Below are 15,903 nucleotides of genomic sequence, written 5' to 3' on the forward strand. Positions count from 1 at the left end.
TGAAGGTAAAATATAAATGGCAGAGTAAAATCAAAGACAGAAAGTTTAGACAGAATGGTCTATATTCTCGTTTATCTTTTTTTTCTAAATACTTTTTTTTTTAATTTGGCTACATCAGGTCTTAGTTGCAGTACATGGGATCTTTTTTCCATTGTACAGGCCTCTCTAGTTGTGGCATGCAGGCTCCAGAGGGCACAGGTTCAGTAGTTGCATCATGAGGGCTTAGTTGCTGCTCAACATGTTGTATCTTAGTTCCCAGATCAGGGATTGAAACTGTGTCCTCTTTATTGGTGGACAGATTCTCAACCACTGGACCATCAGGGAAGTCCCCCATTTATCTTAATATATAGAGCACAGATAATGGAAGCTTTTTGTCACCTTTATGTTGACTACAAGTTATAAAATCATCATCATCTCAGCGCAAAGGATTTAACTCTTATTTTTAATCAGCATTAATCATTTGGGTTCTATTTCTATTTCATGTGAATTAGTGAGTATATTTTGTTAGTAAAGTTAATAGAACATTTTCAGATTTAAAGAAAAAAAGTAAAGTGATTTCCCATAAACTCTGTATCCAGTTTCTCCTATTATTAAGTCCTCAGTCATGTCCGACTCTTTGCGACCCCATGGACTGTAGCCTACCAGGCTCCTCCATCCATGGGATTCTCCAGGCAAGAATACGGGAGTGGGTTACCATTTCCTTCTCCAGGGGATCTTCCCAACCCAGGGATCGAACCCAGGTCTCCTGCATTGGAGGCAGACGCTTTAACCTCTGAGCCACCAGGGAAGCCCTCTTCTATTATTAATATCTTACATTAGTATTGTGCATTTGTTACAACTAATGAAACAATATTACTTTCTTTTAATGAACATCTATACTTTATTCAGATTTCTTTAGATTTACACAGTGTCCTTTTGTTTTTGTTATTCCAGAATCCCGTCCAAAATGATACAACTAAATGTACCATGTTGCATTTAGCTGTCAGGGTCCCTTAGGCTACTCTTCACTGGCAATTATTAGAGTTTCCTTGTTTTTGATGACCTTGGCAGTTTTGAGGAATACTGATTAAATATTTTCTAAAATGTACCTCTATTGGGATTTGCCTGAAGTACTTGACTAGGGTCATGCGTTTTTGAGAGGAAGACTATAAAGTGAAGGACTTTATCCTCCCATCACATCAACAGTGCATACTATTGGCATGACATTTCGGGACCTCCCTGGTGGCCCAGTGGCTAAGACTTTGCCCTCCAGTGCAGACGGTGTAGGTTCAGTCCTGGCTGGGGAGCTGAGATCCCACATGCCTCATGGCCAAAAAACAAAAACATAAAACAGAAGCAATATTGTACAAATTCAATAAACACTATGAAAATGGTCCACATGAAAAAAAGAATCATGACTTATCTTTGATGCTGATCTTCATTGTCTGGGTCATTTCTCCACTGTAAAATAATTACCTTTACCCCATTCCATACTGTACTTTTTGGAAGGGAGTCCCCATGCCTAGCCCTCACTTAAAATTTGGGAAATTATGTTCCATTATCATTTTTTTTTTTTTTTGGAGGATAAAGTATCTACATAAATTATTTGGAGTTCTTCTAAAAGAGATCGTTGTCTCTTCTCTTTTACTTATTCACTCATGTATTTATATCAGTATGAACTCAGTGATACTTATTTTATACTTTGGTTAAATTTCAGTGCCACTTTATTTCCCTGCTCATGATTCTGTCCCTAGCTATTCAGTTGACTCTTGTGTCTCTTTTCTGCTGGGTGTGTGTGTGTGTGTGTGTGTGTGTGTGTGTGTGTGTGTGTAGCATTTCTCCACTTTCTAGTGTAACAAGATGATCCAGGCCTGTCTTGTATATTTCCTGCCCCAAACCTAGAATCAATTTTCTCTGGAGCTCTGGTTCCTTTTATCAGAAAATGATATAGAAACCAAGATCTGGGCACTAGGTACCGTTTTCTAAAAGAGTGCTATTTCTTGTAGGCATTTTCTGCTACAAAACAAAGAAACATTTGTGTGTATATTAACCCATGTATATATGTGTGTGCTTCGCTGCTCAGTCATGTCTGACTTCTTGTGACCCTAAGGACTGCAGCCTGCCAGTCTCCTCTGTCCATGGGATTTCCCAGGCAAGAGTACTGGAATGAGTTGCCATTTCCTCTTCCAACGGATCTCTCCAACCTAGGGATCGAAGCCATATCTCCTGCATTGAAAGCGGATTCTTTACCATCTGAGCCACCAGGGAAGCGCTCACCATGTATATACTAATATCTATAAATTTCACTATTTAGGTAACCATCTGTGTATATCTGTTAAGCTAAACGTAAGTTAATACTGATGTCTTTAATCAGTTGCTTCACTGATGATTTTATTCTCCTTCCTTTGCTTATTTGTAAATTCTTACTCCAGCGGTAAGAAAGCTGGCTACCATCCACAATCTAGTTACTTTTTCTGCTCCAGTATGCATGCACAGCAGGATCAGAAATGTTAACCCACACTCCCATGGGAGGGGTGGGGACCTTCATAAACCATAGTATAGTGCTTATGCACAGTTCTTCTGCCTTGACTCTTACATGTTCTACTTGTTTCCAAAATTGGTTAACTTATTACCCTTTCTTCCAGCCACCTTCAATGAGGCTGTTTAATTTTTTTGGAATATATTTATATTTTTGTCACATATTGCATTCCCACCCTGAAATCTTAGGACCTACTAAATGATTTTTCAAAATTTGCACACACTGTTTCACTCTTTGTACATCAGACTTCTATGGGTCTTGACAAATGCATAATGTTATATATCCACCACTGCAGTTTTATGCTGAATAGTTTCAACATCATGTATGTCTTCTGTTCTTCACCTTTTCTTCCCTTTTCTTTCCTCAAACTACTGATCTTTCTACTGTGTATGTTTGCCTTTCCAGATGTCATATACTTAGAATCACATAACATGTAATGTTTTCAGAGTAGTTTCTTTCACTTAAAAATATAATTCATATTTTTCCCATGAAAATTCAATTCAAAATTGACATTTCATTTATTTTTATCACTGAGTGACATTTCATGTTATTGTGAGATTCCACAGTTTATTCATTCACCTGTTGAAGGACGTAACGGTTGCTTCCAGGTTTTGGTGATGATAAATAAAGTTGTTACAAACATTTTTGAGAAGGTTATTATGTGGACATAAGTTTGAGAAAGCTGAACATAATATCTAGAAGCACAATTGTTTATGCTGTTAATGTAATTAGGTGGTAAGACTGCACAATTTTCCTGTCCCACTAGGAGGAGTGCTCCAAATCCTTACCACTTTTGGTATTATCAATTTAATAAAATTTTTACCCATTTGAATACATATGAAATGATACCTAATTGTTGTTCTAACTTGGAATTTTCCACTGAGAAATAATGTTGGTCATATTTTCATATACTTATTTCTGCCTATATATCTTCTCTGGTGAGTTGTTTTTTTTTGTTTGTTTTTTGTTTTTACTTTTTTAATTAGGTTTGTAATTTCTTATTGATTGAGTCTTCAGAGTTATTTGTATCTTTTAAAGTTCTTTTCAGGTATGTGTTTTACAAATATTTCCAATAGTCTGTGACTATTATTAGTACTCTTCTATGGTGTTGAGTTCAGTATATTTTTGAAGAATTTTGATCTATGTTCATGAGAGATATTGATCTATAATTTTCCTTCCTTGTAATGTCTTTGCCTGGTTTTGGTATTAGGGTAATGCTGGTAATAGTTTGAATGTTTCTTCTATATTTATATTTTGGAAGAGATTGTGGAGAATTGGTGTGATTTCTTCTTTAAATATTTGGTATTTAAATGAAACCATTTGAGCCAAAGTTTTCTCTTTTGAAAGATACATATTGATTCAAATTCTTTAATAGATATAAACTATAGAAATTAGATATTCTCCCTGTGTGAGTTTTGGTATTTTTATATTTTTCAAGAAGTTGATCTATTTTTTATAAGATATCAATTTGGGATCACAAAGCTGTTAATATTGTTTTATTATTCTATTAATGTTCTTGGAAGCAGTAGTGATGATCGCTCTTTATTCTTTGATACTGTGAATTTATTCTCTATTTTTCCTTGGTTAATTTGCTTACAGTTTTATCAATTTTATTGATCATTTCAAAGAACTAGCTTTTGGTTTCACTGATTTTCTGTATTCTGCTTTTAATTTCACTTCTGCTCTGATATTTATTATTTCCTTTTTATGACTTAGTCTTATTGGACTTCTTTCTCTAGTTTCCCAAGGTGGAAACTTAGATTATTGATTGCAGAGTTTTCTGTTTTACTAACTAACACACTTAATCCAAAGCTGGGTGTGGCTTTTACTTTGGCTCCGCCCTTCATTCTTTCTGGAGTTATTTCTCCAAAGACTTCCAGTAGCATATTGGGCACCTACTGACCTAGGGAGCTCATCTTTCAGTGTCCTATCTTTTTGCCTTTTCATACTGTCCATGGGTTCTCAAGGCAAGAATACTGAAGTGATTTGCCATTTCCTTCTCCAGTGGACCACGTTTGTCAGAACTCTCCACCATGACCTGTCTGTCTTGGGTGGCCCTACATGGCATGGCTCAAAGTTTCATTGAGTTAGACAAGGCTGTGATCTATATGATCAGATTGGTTAGTTTTTTGTGATTGTGGTTTTCATTCTGTCTGCCCTCTGATGGATAAGGATCAGAGGCTTATGGAAGCTTCCTGATGGGAGAGACTGACTGTGGGGGAAATTGGGGCTTGTTCTGAAGGGCGGGGCCATGCTCAGTAAAGAGCAATATTGCATCAGAACCTGGAATGTTAGGTCCATGAATCAAGGCAAATTGGAAGTGGTCAAACAGGAGATGACGAGAGTGAACATCGACATTTTAGGAATTAGAGAACTAAAGTGGACTGGAATGGGTGAATTTAACTCAGATGACCATTTTATCTACTACTGTGGGCAAGAATCTCTTAGAAGAAATGGAGTAGCCATCACAGTCAACAAAAGAGTCTGAAATGCAGTACTTGGATGCAATCTCAAAAATGACAGAATGATCTCTGTTCGTTTCCAAGGCAAACCATGGAATATCATAGTAATCGAAGTCTATGCCCCAACCCGTAATGCTGAAGAAGCTGAACAGTTCTATGAAGACCTACAAGACCTTCCAGAACTAACACCCAAAAGAGATGTCCTATTTGCTATAAGAGACTGGAAAGAAAAAGTAGGAAGTCAAGAGATACCTGAAGTAACAGGCAAATTTGGCATTGGGGTACAAAATGAAGCAGAGCAAAGGTTAACAGATTTTACCAAGATAATGCACAGATCATAGCAAACATCCTCTTCCAACAACACAAGAGAAGGCTCTACACATGGACATCACCAGATGGTCAATACTGAAATGAGACTGATCATATTCTTTGCAGCCAAAGATGGAGAAGTTCTATACTGTCAGCAAAAACAAGACCAGGTGCTGACTGTGGCTCAGATCATAAACTCCTTATTGCCAAATTCAGACTTAAATTGAAGGAAAAGTAGGGAAAACCACTAGACCATTCAGGTATGATGTAAATCAAATCCCTTACAATTGACAAATAGATTCAAGGGATTAGATCTGATAGAGTGCCTGAAGAACTATGGACAGAGGCTCGCGACACTGTACAGGAGGCAGTGACCAAGACTATTCCCAAGGAAAAGAAATGTAAAAAGGCAAAATGGCTGTCTGAGGAGGCCTTACAAATAGCTGTGAAGCAAAAGACAAGGGAGAAAAGTAAAAGACAAGGGAGAAAAGGAAAGATATAACCATCTGAATGCAGAGTTCCATAGAATAGCAAGGAGAGATAAGAAAGCCTTCCTCAGTGAACAGTGCAAAGAAATAGAGAAAAACAACAGAATGGGAAACTCTAGAGATCTCTTCAAGAAAAGTAGAGATACTAAGGGGAACATTTCATGTAAAGATGGGCTCAAAAAAGGACAGAAACTGTGTGGACCTAACAGAAGCAGATGATATTAAGAAGAGGTGGCAAGAATACACAGAAGAACTATACATAAAATATCTTAATGACCCAGATAGCCATGAAGGTGTGATCACTCACCTAGAGCAGACATCCTGGAATGTGAAGTTAAGTGGGTCTTAGGAAGCAGCACCATGAACAAAGCTAGTGGAGGTGATGGAATTCCTATTGAGCTATTTCAAATCCTAAAAGATGATGCTGTGAAAGTGCTGCACTCAATATGCCAGCAAATTTTAAAAACTCCACAGTGGTCTGGTGAAACAGACCACCAGCCCAGGTGGGAGGCATGAGTCAAGTGCTCGGGCCTGTTGGGCTGGGAAGATCCAGAGGAATCGGGTGGAGAGGGAGGTGGGATGGGAGACCAGGATGGGGAATTCGTGTAACTCTATGGCTGATTCATATCAATGTATGACAAAACCCACTGAAAAAAATAAATAAATAAAATAAAAAATTTAAAAAATTAAAAAACAAACAAACAAAAAAAAAACTCCACAGTGGCCACAGGACTGGAAAAGGTTGGTTTTCATTACAATCCCAAAGAAAGGCAATGCCAAAGAATGCTCAAACTACCACACAATTGCACTCATCTCACACGCTAGCAGAGTAATGCTCAAAATTCTCCAAGCCAGGCTTCAACAGTATGTGAATCATGAACTTCCAGATGTTCAAGCTGGATTTCGAAAAGGCAGAGGAACCAGAGATCAAATCGCCAACATCTGCTGGATCATTGAAAAAGCAAGAGAGTTCCAGAAAAACATCTATTTACGCCAAAGCCTTTGTGTGAATCACAACAAACTGTGGAAAATTCTTAAAGAGATGGAATACCAGACACCTGACATGCCTCCTGAGAAATCTGTATGCAGATCAAGAAGCAACAGTTAGAATCGGACATGGAACAACAGACTGGTTCCAAATTGGGAAAGGAGTATATCAAGGCTGTATTTTGTCACCCTGCTTATTTAACTTCTATGCAGAGTATATCATGCAAAATGTTGGGCTGGATGAAGCACAAGCTGGAATCAAGATTGCCTGGAGAAATATCAATAACCTCAGATATGCAAATGACATGACCCTTATGGCAGAAATTGAAGAAGAATTAAACAGGCTCTTGATGAAAGTGAAAGAGGAGAGTGAAAAAGTTGGCTTAAAACTCAACATTTGAAAACTAATATTGTAGCATCCAGTCCTATCACTTCATGGCAAATAAATGGGAAAACAATGGAAACAGTGAGAGACTTTATTTTGAGGTTCCAGAGTCACTGCAGATGTTGACTGCAGCCATGAAATTAAAAGACGCCTGCTCCTTGGAAGAAAAGCTATGACCAACCTAGACAGCATATTAAAAAGCAGAGACATTACTTTGCCAACAAAGGTTCATCTAGTCAAAAGCTATGGTTTTTTCTAGTAGTCATGTATGGATGTGAGTGTTGGACTATAAAGAAAGCTGAGCACCAAAGAATTGATGCTTTTGAATAGTGGTGTTGGAGAAGACTCTTGAGAGTCTCTTGGACTGCCAGGAGATCCAACCAGTCCATCCTAAAGAAATCAGTCCTGAATATTCATTGGCAGGACTGATGCTGAAGCTGAAACTCCATTACTTTGGCCACCTGATCCAAAGAACTGACTCAGAGTTTGTGATGGACAGGGAAGCCTGGTGTGTTGTACTCTGTGTGGTCACAAAGAGTCAGGCAGAACTGAGCATTGAATGCAACTGACCTGAATGTGCTTAATACTATCAATTTCCCTCTAAGCACTGGTTTGCTGAATTCCCAAGACTGAGAATTTGTATTTTCATTTTTAGTTCAAAATATCTTAAAATTTCTCTTGATTTCTTTTTTAACCCATAGGTTATTTCAAACTGTATTGTTTAATCTCCAAATATTTGGGAGTTTTCCTAGATATCTCTGTGTTGCTGATTTCTAATTTAATCCCACTCTGGTCTGAGAACATACCCTGTATAACTTATTTTATTTTAAATCTGTTAAGGTGTTACAACTGAGCATATGGTCTGTCATTAAGATTGTTACAGGGAATCTTGAGAAAAATGTTTATTCTGCAGGTGTTGGATACGGTATTATTTATAAATGTTAATTATATCAGGTTGATCCATAATGCTGTTCAGTTCATCTATATCCTTACCGATTTTCTGCTTGCTTGTTGTGTCAGCTACTGACAGATAGGTGATGAAAACGCCAACTGTAATGGTGGATTTATCTATTTCTCCTTAAAGTTTTATCAGTATTTATCTTCTCATATTTTGATGCACTTTATTGAGGTATATATGTATTTTAAGAGTCATTACATCTGCTGAGAATTGACCCTTTATCATTCCAGAAACTTGTCTTAATCCCTAATTATTTTCCCTGATCTGAAGTTAGCTATATCTGAAGTTAATAAAGTCATCCTTATTTTCTTCTGATTAGTAATTACAAGATATTTCTCTCTGTTCCTTTACTTTTAGTCAGAGTCTTTATACTGAAAGTGATTGTTTCTAGACATTATAGAGTTGCTTTCTTTCAATATAATAATGTCTTTAAATTTGTGTAGTTAGGTTGTTCACATTTAAAATGTATTTTTATATAGCTGAATTAATAACTATCATGTTTCTGTTTTGTGTTCATTGCATTTTTCTTTTTATGTCTGTTTTCTGATTTTTGAATTTGAATCAGTTCTAATGAGATGGATGAAACTGGAGCCCATTATACAGAGTGAAGTAAGCCAGAAAGATAAAGAACATTACAGCATACTAACACATATATATGGAATTTAGAAAGATGGTAATGATAACCCTATAAGCAAAACAGAAAAAGAGACACAGAAGTACAGAACAGACTTTTAAACTCTGTGGGAGAAGGTGAGGGTGGGATGTTTCGAAAAAACAGCATGTATATTATCTATGGTGAAACAGATCACCAGCCCAGGTGGGATGCATGAGACGAGTGCTCGGGCCTGGTGCACTGGGAGAACCCAGAGGAATCAGGTGGAGAGGGGGGTGAGGGGGGGATCGGGATGGGGAATACGTGCAACTCTATGGCTGATTCATGTCAATGTATGACAAAACCCACTGAAATATTGTGAAGTAATTAGCCTCCAACTAATTTAAAAAATTAAAAAAAAAAAAAGAAAAAAAGAAAAATTATTTATTTTCAACTTCTCTTGGTCTTCATTGCTTTGCATTGGCTTCCTCTAGTTGCAGCTAGCAGGGGCTACTCTTTGTTGCCATGTGCAGGCTTCTCATTGTGGTGGCTTCTCCTGTTGCAGAGCACAGGCTTCAAGGCATGCAAGCTTCAGTAATTGGACACACAGGCTCAACAATTGCGGCACATGGGCTTAACTGCTCCACGGCAAGTGGAATCTTCCTGGGATTGAACCTGTGTCCCCTGCACTGGCAGCTGGATTCTTATCCACTGTGCCACCAGCAAAGCCCTGCTGTTTTCTGATTTTTAACTCAACATTTTATATGACCCTACTGTCATTTCTCTTTTACCATGTCAATTCTTATCTTGAATTCATATCACTTTTCCTCTATTTTGTTTTCTTGCTAGCAATGGTTTAGAAGGGATGTCTGTCAGGTGTTTTTCCTTTTTGTTTTAAAATTCTGGCTGATTTCAACATTTTCTCTTTGTCTTTGGCTTTCTATAGTTGAAAATGATATGCTTAGGTTTGGGGGGTTATTTTTGGTGTTTATCCTTCTTATATTTTCTGAGCTTCCTAGTCTGTGCTTGAGTATCTATTATTAATGTTGACAAATCCTCATCATTATTTCTAATACTTTTTCTGCTCCTTCTCTCTTCTGTTATTCCAAATGCTTGTAGGTTTTTGTTCAGTCACTCAGTTGTGTCGGACTCTCTGTGACCCCATGGACTGCAACATGCCGAGCTTCCTTGTCCTTTAGTATCTCCCAGAGTTTTATCAAACTCATGTCCATCGAATTGATGATGCCATTCAACCATCTTATTCTCTGTCATCCCCTTCTCCAGGCTGCCTTCAGTCTTTCCCCACATCAGGTCTTTTCCAATGAGTCAGTTCTTTGCATCAGGTGGTCAAATTATTGGAGTTTCAGCTTCAGTCCTTCCAATGAACATTCAGGACTGATTTCCTTTAGGATTGACTGGTTTGATTTCATTGCAGTCCAAGGGACCTTCAAGAGTCTTCTCCAGTACCACAATTCAAAAGCATCAATTCTTCAGTGCTCAGCCTTTTTTATGGTCCAACTCTCACATCTGTACATGACTACTGGAAAAACTACAGCTTTGACTACACAGACCTTTGTCAGCAATGTGATGTCTCTGCTTTTTAATATGCTGCCTAAGTTTGTCATAGCTTTTTTTCCCAAGAAGCAAGTGATTTTAATTTCATAGCTGCAGTCAATATCTGCAGTGATTTTGGAGTCCAAGAAAATAAAATCTGGCACTGTTTTCATTTTCCCCCATCTATTTGCCATGAAGTGATGGGACTGGATGCCATGACCTTAGTTTCAAGCCAGCTTTTTCACTCCCCTTTCACCTTCAACCAGAGGCTCTTTAGCTCCACTTTTTTGTAATTGTACCACAGTTGTAAGAGGTTGTGTTCATTTAATTTTTTTTTATTTTTACCCTTCTTTTCTTTGCATTTCTTTTTGAAAAGTTTATAGTAACCTGTCTTCAAGTTTATTTATTGTTTTCTCAGCTATCCAAATTTGTTGATAAGTTCTTCTAAAGCATCTTTTATTTTTATTACAGTGGTTTGATTTTTTGCATTTTCTTGTGATTCTAGAGCTTCCTTCTGCTCTAGAGGGGAAGCTTTACCCATATATTTTCACATGCTCTCTACTTTTCCATTAGCACTCTGAAGATATTAATCATAGTTATTTTAAAGTCCCTGACTCATAATTCTAACATCAGTGTCATATCTGAATGTAGTCTGATGGTTGCTTTGTCTTCAGACTTTTTCTCTTGCCGTTTAGCATGCCATATATTTTGTTGTTGTTGTTAAAGGCCAGACAAAAATGTATCATATGATAGAAACTGAGGTAAATAGGCTGTTAGTGTAAGGTTTTATGTCAATGTTTCTAGGATTAGGGCTGCATTGAATGGTCACTGCAACGGTGAGTGCCAAAGGCTTCAATTCCTTTATTATCCTTGATTTTGCCTCCCTTATTGTCTTTGATTTCCCTAAGATGCCATCCTCAGATAAAGTCTGTTTTTTAATTCTTTGAGCTATGAGGCACTAGATCCCTATTGATGTGATAGAAGGGAATGGAGGAGAGGAAGGATTCTATATTATTGTGAATAGGCTTTGCACCTTTCATGGGCTTTGCACTTGGGCTATCACCTTTACAAGTTACAACTCTTAGATTTTTTTTTTCCTCTTCGGCATTGCAGGAAAGCTAACAGAGGCTGGAAAGGAGAGAATTTCCTTCCTTGGGTGGCTAAGGCTCTTTTAAATCTTTCCCTTGATCCTTATCCGCTTATCATAAGACTTTTACAAGTATTTCACAGTGGCTACTTTTCTTCTCCCATGTGAGAGCCAGGAGGGGATGATCCTTGGCTCTTCAAGGTAAGAACCTGGAATGGTTCCTGGAGGTAAAACTCAAGAAAGCATTGGGAGTCTTCTTAAAAGTACAGCCTCCAAAATCTCTCAAGTTCATTCTAGTCCACACCCAGCCTCTAGCAATTCATCAAAACTATTAAGTGTTGCCAGCAGCATATGACCCCAGTGACATCTTTTTAAGGAAAAGAGATGGAGACTAACTCTACATTTGCCTTTTTCTCTGAATTTGAGGGTGGCTGTTTGCTCTGCCATATCAGTTCTCTGATAAGTCCAAGAAAAGTTATTGATTTCAGCTTTTTCTGGTTGCAAAAATGGGAACGACAGCTCCCAAGCTTTTGCATGTCAGAGCTGAAATTGGAGGTTTGATCTCTTTTTATTTTTAAATCACTAGTGCTAGACTATTTTGCCTGCAAAAAATCTCAATACGTCTGCAGTTAAATAGCCAAGTCTCTGTTTGTCTCATAAACAAGGATATCCATAGATGGGCTTGCCTCTTCTAAGGCGAGAGAGGAAATTCATGTGCCAGGGGAAATTTTAGCCTTGGAGTCATTCTCAAGGCTCTGGAAACCCCCACACTTGAAAAACATAAAATTGATATCATCATCCTCCAAGTTTTTATTTTGCTGCTTTTAAAAGTAGTGAAATATATGCCACAATATGTCTCATTCTAAAGGTTGAAAAATTTATGCTATGACTGTAATGACATCATTCTGCCTCCCACAGAAGGCTTTTGCTTGAAGAGTTCAGCAAGAGAACAAAATTAACAGGAAACGTCACTTTCACACACACAGATGGAAAAATGTTAACATCTCCTAAATTCTATGACAGGCTCCTTGATAGGAACATATATGTCACCATAACGTACCAACGATGTGCAAACACATCTTATGAGTAGGTGCTAAACTGAGGTCATTGCTGGAAGGTGGAAGTTTTGGCAGCACCGAGAACAAAAGATTGCTTCTAGGTGTAGTTTGAAGTTAAGAAATAAGAATCACGTGTAAGAAATGTTCCAGGCAGGATAAGACTTTTGGATGCTTTGATGACAATGTAGGGAGGAGGCTTCCTATTACTTCTATTCAAACTTCATTTCTTAGATCACAAAGCAATCCTACTCCTTACCTAAAGACATTGTAATATAAAATAAAATTTTGTCTCCTGATTAAATAATGTTGTGATTGTTCCAAAATGAAAAAGGAATATGTGACCCTTGTTTCCTGAGACCTAACTTCATAAGAGTGAATTATGATAATAGTATAGAAATATCTTGCAGATTCCTTTTGCTCAAATATTCCCTATGGACCCCTTACATGGTCCTCCTCTAAAATGTATTCCATGTTGCCAGTATACTGCACTAAGGAGGACAGAAAGGCATATATGACCAGTTGTATATCCAGGGAAAATATTAATGTGAGTTTTCTATACATATGATAGAGGAAACATTCTTTTCTTTGCCATAATCCTAAGAAAGTGTTATTACTGTACAATCCTAAGAAAGTTTTCTATCACTTTTCACAGTGCTATTCGTATTTCTGGAAATAGAAGACAAATTTGATCTACAAAATATTATAGTCAAAGAAAAGTAACATTCTTTATTGGTTAATAGGAGAGGTATATGGAGATATCAAACATTAACAGTCTATAACCCTGAATTATTGTTCAAAGAACTGAATGTAAACCAAACTATTACCCTGATCCAATCCCTCTTCCCTTCCCAGTCCTAGCATGCACACGTGTGTGTGTGTGCATACATGCATGTGCACACGCACACACAGACATAAATAATCTTTTCTGGTATTCTACACCATTAATTCTCTCCTTTCTGTTGCCTTGGCAATGTATTACTTTCTTCTGTCTCCTTCCTTCAGCCTAGCAAAATCTTTTTCTCAGTTCTACTTTACTTTCAAGATTATCTTCCTTTTGTATCTCTTTTGTTATAGCCTTAACATTTGAAACTGTGGACATTGTGTTACTTTTAGACAATCACCTACATATATGTATGAGGAAAGTGATGAAATGTTTTGATGAAAGTGAAAGATATGTATGATGAAAGTGATGATGTCTTGATGAAAGTGAAAGAGGAAAATGAAAAAGTTGGCTTAAAACTCAACATTCAGAAAACTAAGATCATGGCATCTGGTCCCATCACTTCATGGGAAATAAATGGGGAAACAATGGAATGAGTGAGAGACTTTATTTTGGGGGGCTCTGAAATCATTGCAGATGGTGACTGTAGTGGCCAAAAGATGGCCATCAAATTAAAAGACTCTTGCTCCTTGAAAGGAAAGCTATGATTAACCTAGAAAGCATATGCATATTAAAAAGCAGAGACATTACTTTGCCAACAAAGGTCCATCTAGTCAAAGCTATGGTTTTTCCAGTGGTCATGTATGGATGTGAGAGTTGGATTATAAAGAAAGCTGAGCACCAAAGAACTGGTGCTTTTATTTATTTATTTATTTTTAGCTTTATATTTTCTTTCTTTCTTTTTTTTTCCATTTATTTTTATTAGTTGGAGGCTAATTACTTTACACTATTGTAGTGGGTTTTGTCATACATTGACATGAATCAGCCATGGATTTACATGTATTCCCCATCCTGATCCTCCCTCCCACCTCCCCAATCCCTCTGGGTCTTCCCAGTGCACCAGGCCCGAGCACTTGTCTCATGCATCCAACCTGGGCTGGTGATCTGTTTCACTACAGATAATATACATGTTTTGATGCTGTTCTCTCGAAACATCCCACCCTTGCCTTCTCCCACAGAGTCCAAAAGTCTGTTCTGTACATCTGTGTCTCTTTTTCTGTTTTGCATATAGGGTTATCATTACCATCTTTCTAAATTCCATATATATGTGTTAGTATGCTGTAATGTTCTTTATCTGGAATATTACTCAGCCATTAAAAAGAATTCATTTGAATCAGTTCTAATGAGATGGATGAAACTGGAGCCCATTATACAGAGTGAAGTAAGCCAGAAAGATAAAGAACATTACAGAACTGGTGCTTTTAAACTGTGGTGTTGGAGAAGACTTGAAAGTCCCTTGGACTGAAGAGAGATCCAACCAGTCCATCCTAAAGGAAACCAATCCTGAAAACTGACTGGCAGGACTGAGGCTGAAGCTGAAGCTCCAATACTTTGGCCACCTGATCTGAAGAACTGACTCACTAGAAAAGACCCTGATGCTGGGAAAGATTGAAGGTGGGAGGAGAAGGGGATGACAAAGGTTGAGATGATTGGATGGCATCACTGACTTGATGGACAATGAGTTTGAGTATGCTCCGGGAATTGGTGATGGACAGGGAAGCCTGGTGTGCTGCAGTCCATAGGGTTGCAAAGAGACAAACACAAATGAGTGATTGAACTGAACTGAACCTATACATAAAACCCACAGAATGGTGGACAAATGTTCTTTACTTTTCCCATTTAGCAGGGTTTCCATTTCCCTGCAAGGAAAGACATAAGAAGAATCTCTTTTCTGAGTTTCCTTCTTATCATCAGGTTTCCTCAATTCCCTCTACCTCCAGGATCCTTCATCTTCTTAAACTTCATCTCAAGCTGTCAATCTATTCCATCTGGTTTTCTCTACATGGAAATTGTGTGTGTTTGTGTGTGTGTGTGTGTGTGTGTGTGTGTGTGTAGTTTCAATTCCTCTGACTATTTTTCAGTTTTTGGCTAGAGAATAAAAGAATATAGTTACCTAGAAGTATTTAATAAGTCTCCTGAACTTGCTTCATTAAGATCATCAGTAAGACTCAAATGTGTCTTCTTGGTCTCCTTCCTCCTCCTACTTATAACTCTAGTACTTGAGCCTTTCTATTAATACTTTGAGCTTCCCCGATGGCTCAGGATGTAAAGAATCTTCCTGCAATGCAGGGGACACAGGATATGTGGTTTTGATTCCTGGGTGGGGATGATCCCTTGGAGAAGGGAATGGCAACCCACTCCAGTATTCTTCGCTTAGAAAATCCCATGGACAGAGGAGTCTTGTGGGCTAATACTTTATCACCTTAACTGACCCCTGGAACACAATTTCTACTGGTTTTCATCCTATAACTTTAAAAATTCCTTTTCAGTCTCCTTCATGGGGCTTCTAAAGAACAGGGAGTCATGCCTAAATATAGGCATTGCTGAAGGTATGTTTTTGGCTTTCGTCTCATTTTGCATATTTCTTCAGGCCATGACATCTCTGATGATTCATCTGTATGTAGATGACGTTCAAACTGGTAGTGAGAAGTACATCCAAACTGGGTCTTGAAGAATGAGTGGGAATTTATTAGTTGGATGATGGGAGCAAAATCAGTTCAGAAAAATGGTACTGCATATTTAAAAACAGAGAGAGAAATCAGTATGGCAAATTTGGGGGTACTG

At 37.8% G+C, this 15,903-nt stretch overlaps 1 non-coding gene across 1 annotated transcript; it reads right to left on the reverse strand.

Annotated features, from left to right (window-relative positions):
- Positions 1 to 715: 715 nt before the first annotated feature.
- On the reverse strand, positions 716 to 787 carry TRNAW-CCA (transfer RNA tryptophan (anticodon CCA)). The gene has a single exon. It is a non-coding gene; the product is annotated as a tRNA-Trp (tRNA).
- Between the last annotated feature and the right edge of the window lie 15,116 nt (positions 788 to 15,903).

This window comes from Muntiacus reevesi, chromosome 15 (assembly GCF_963930625.1).
Source record: "Muntiacus reevesi chromosome 15, mMunRee1.1, whole genome shotgun sequence".
Classification (NCBI taxonomy): Eukaryota; Metazoa; Chordata; class Mammalia; order Artiodactyla; family Cervidae; genus Muntiacus; species Muntiacus reevesi.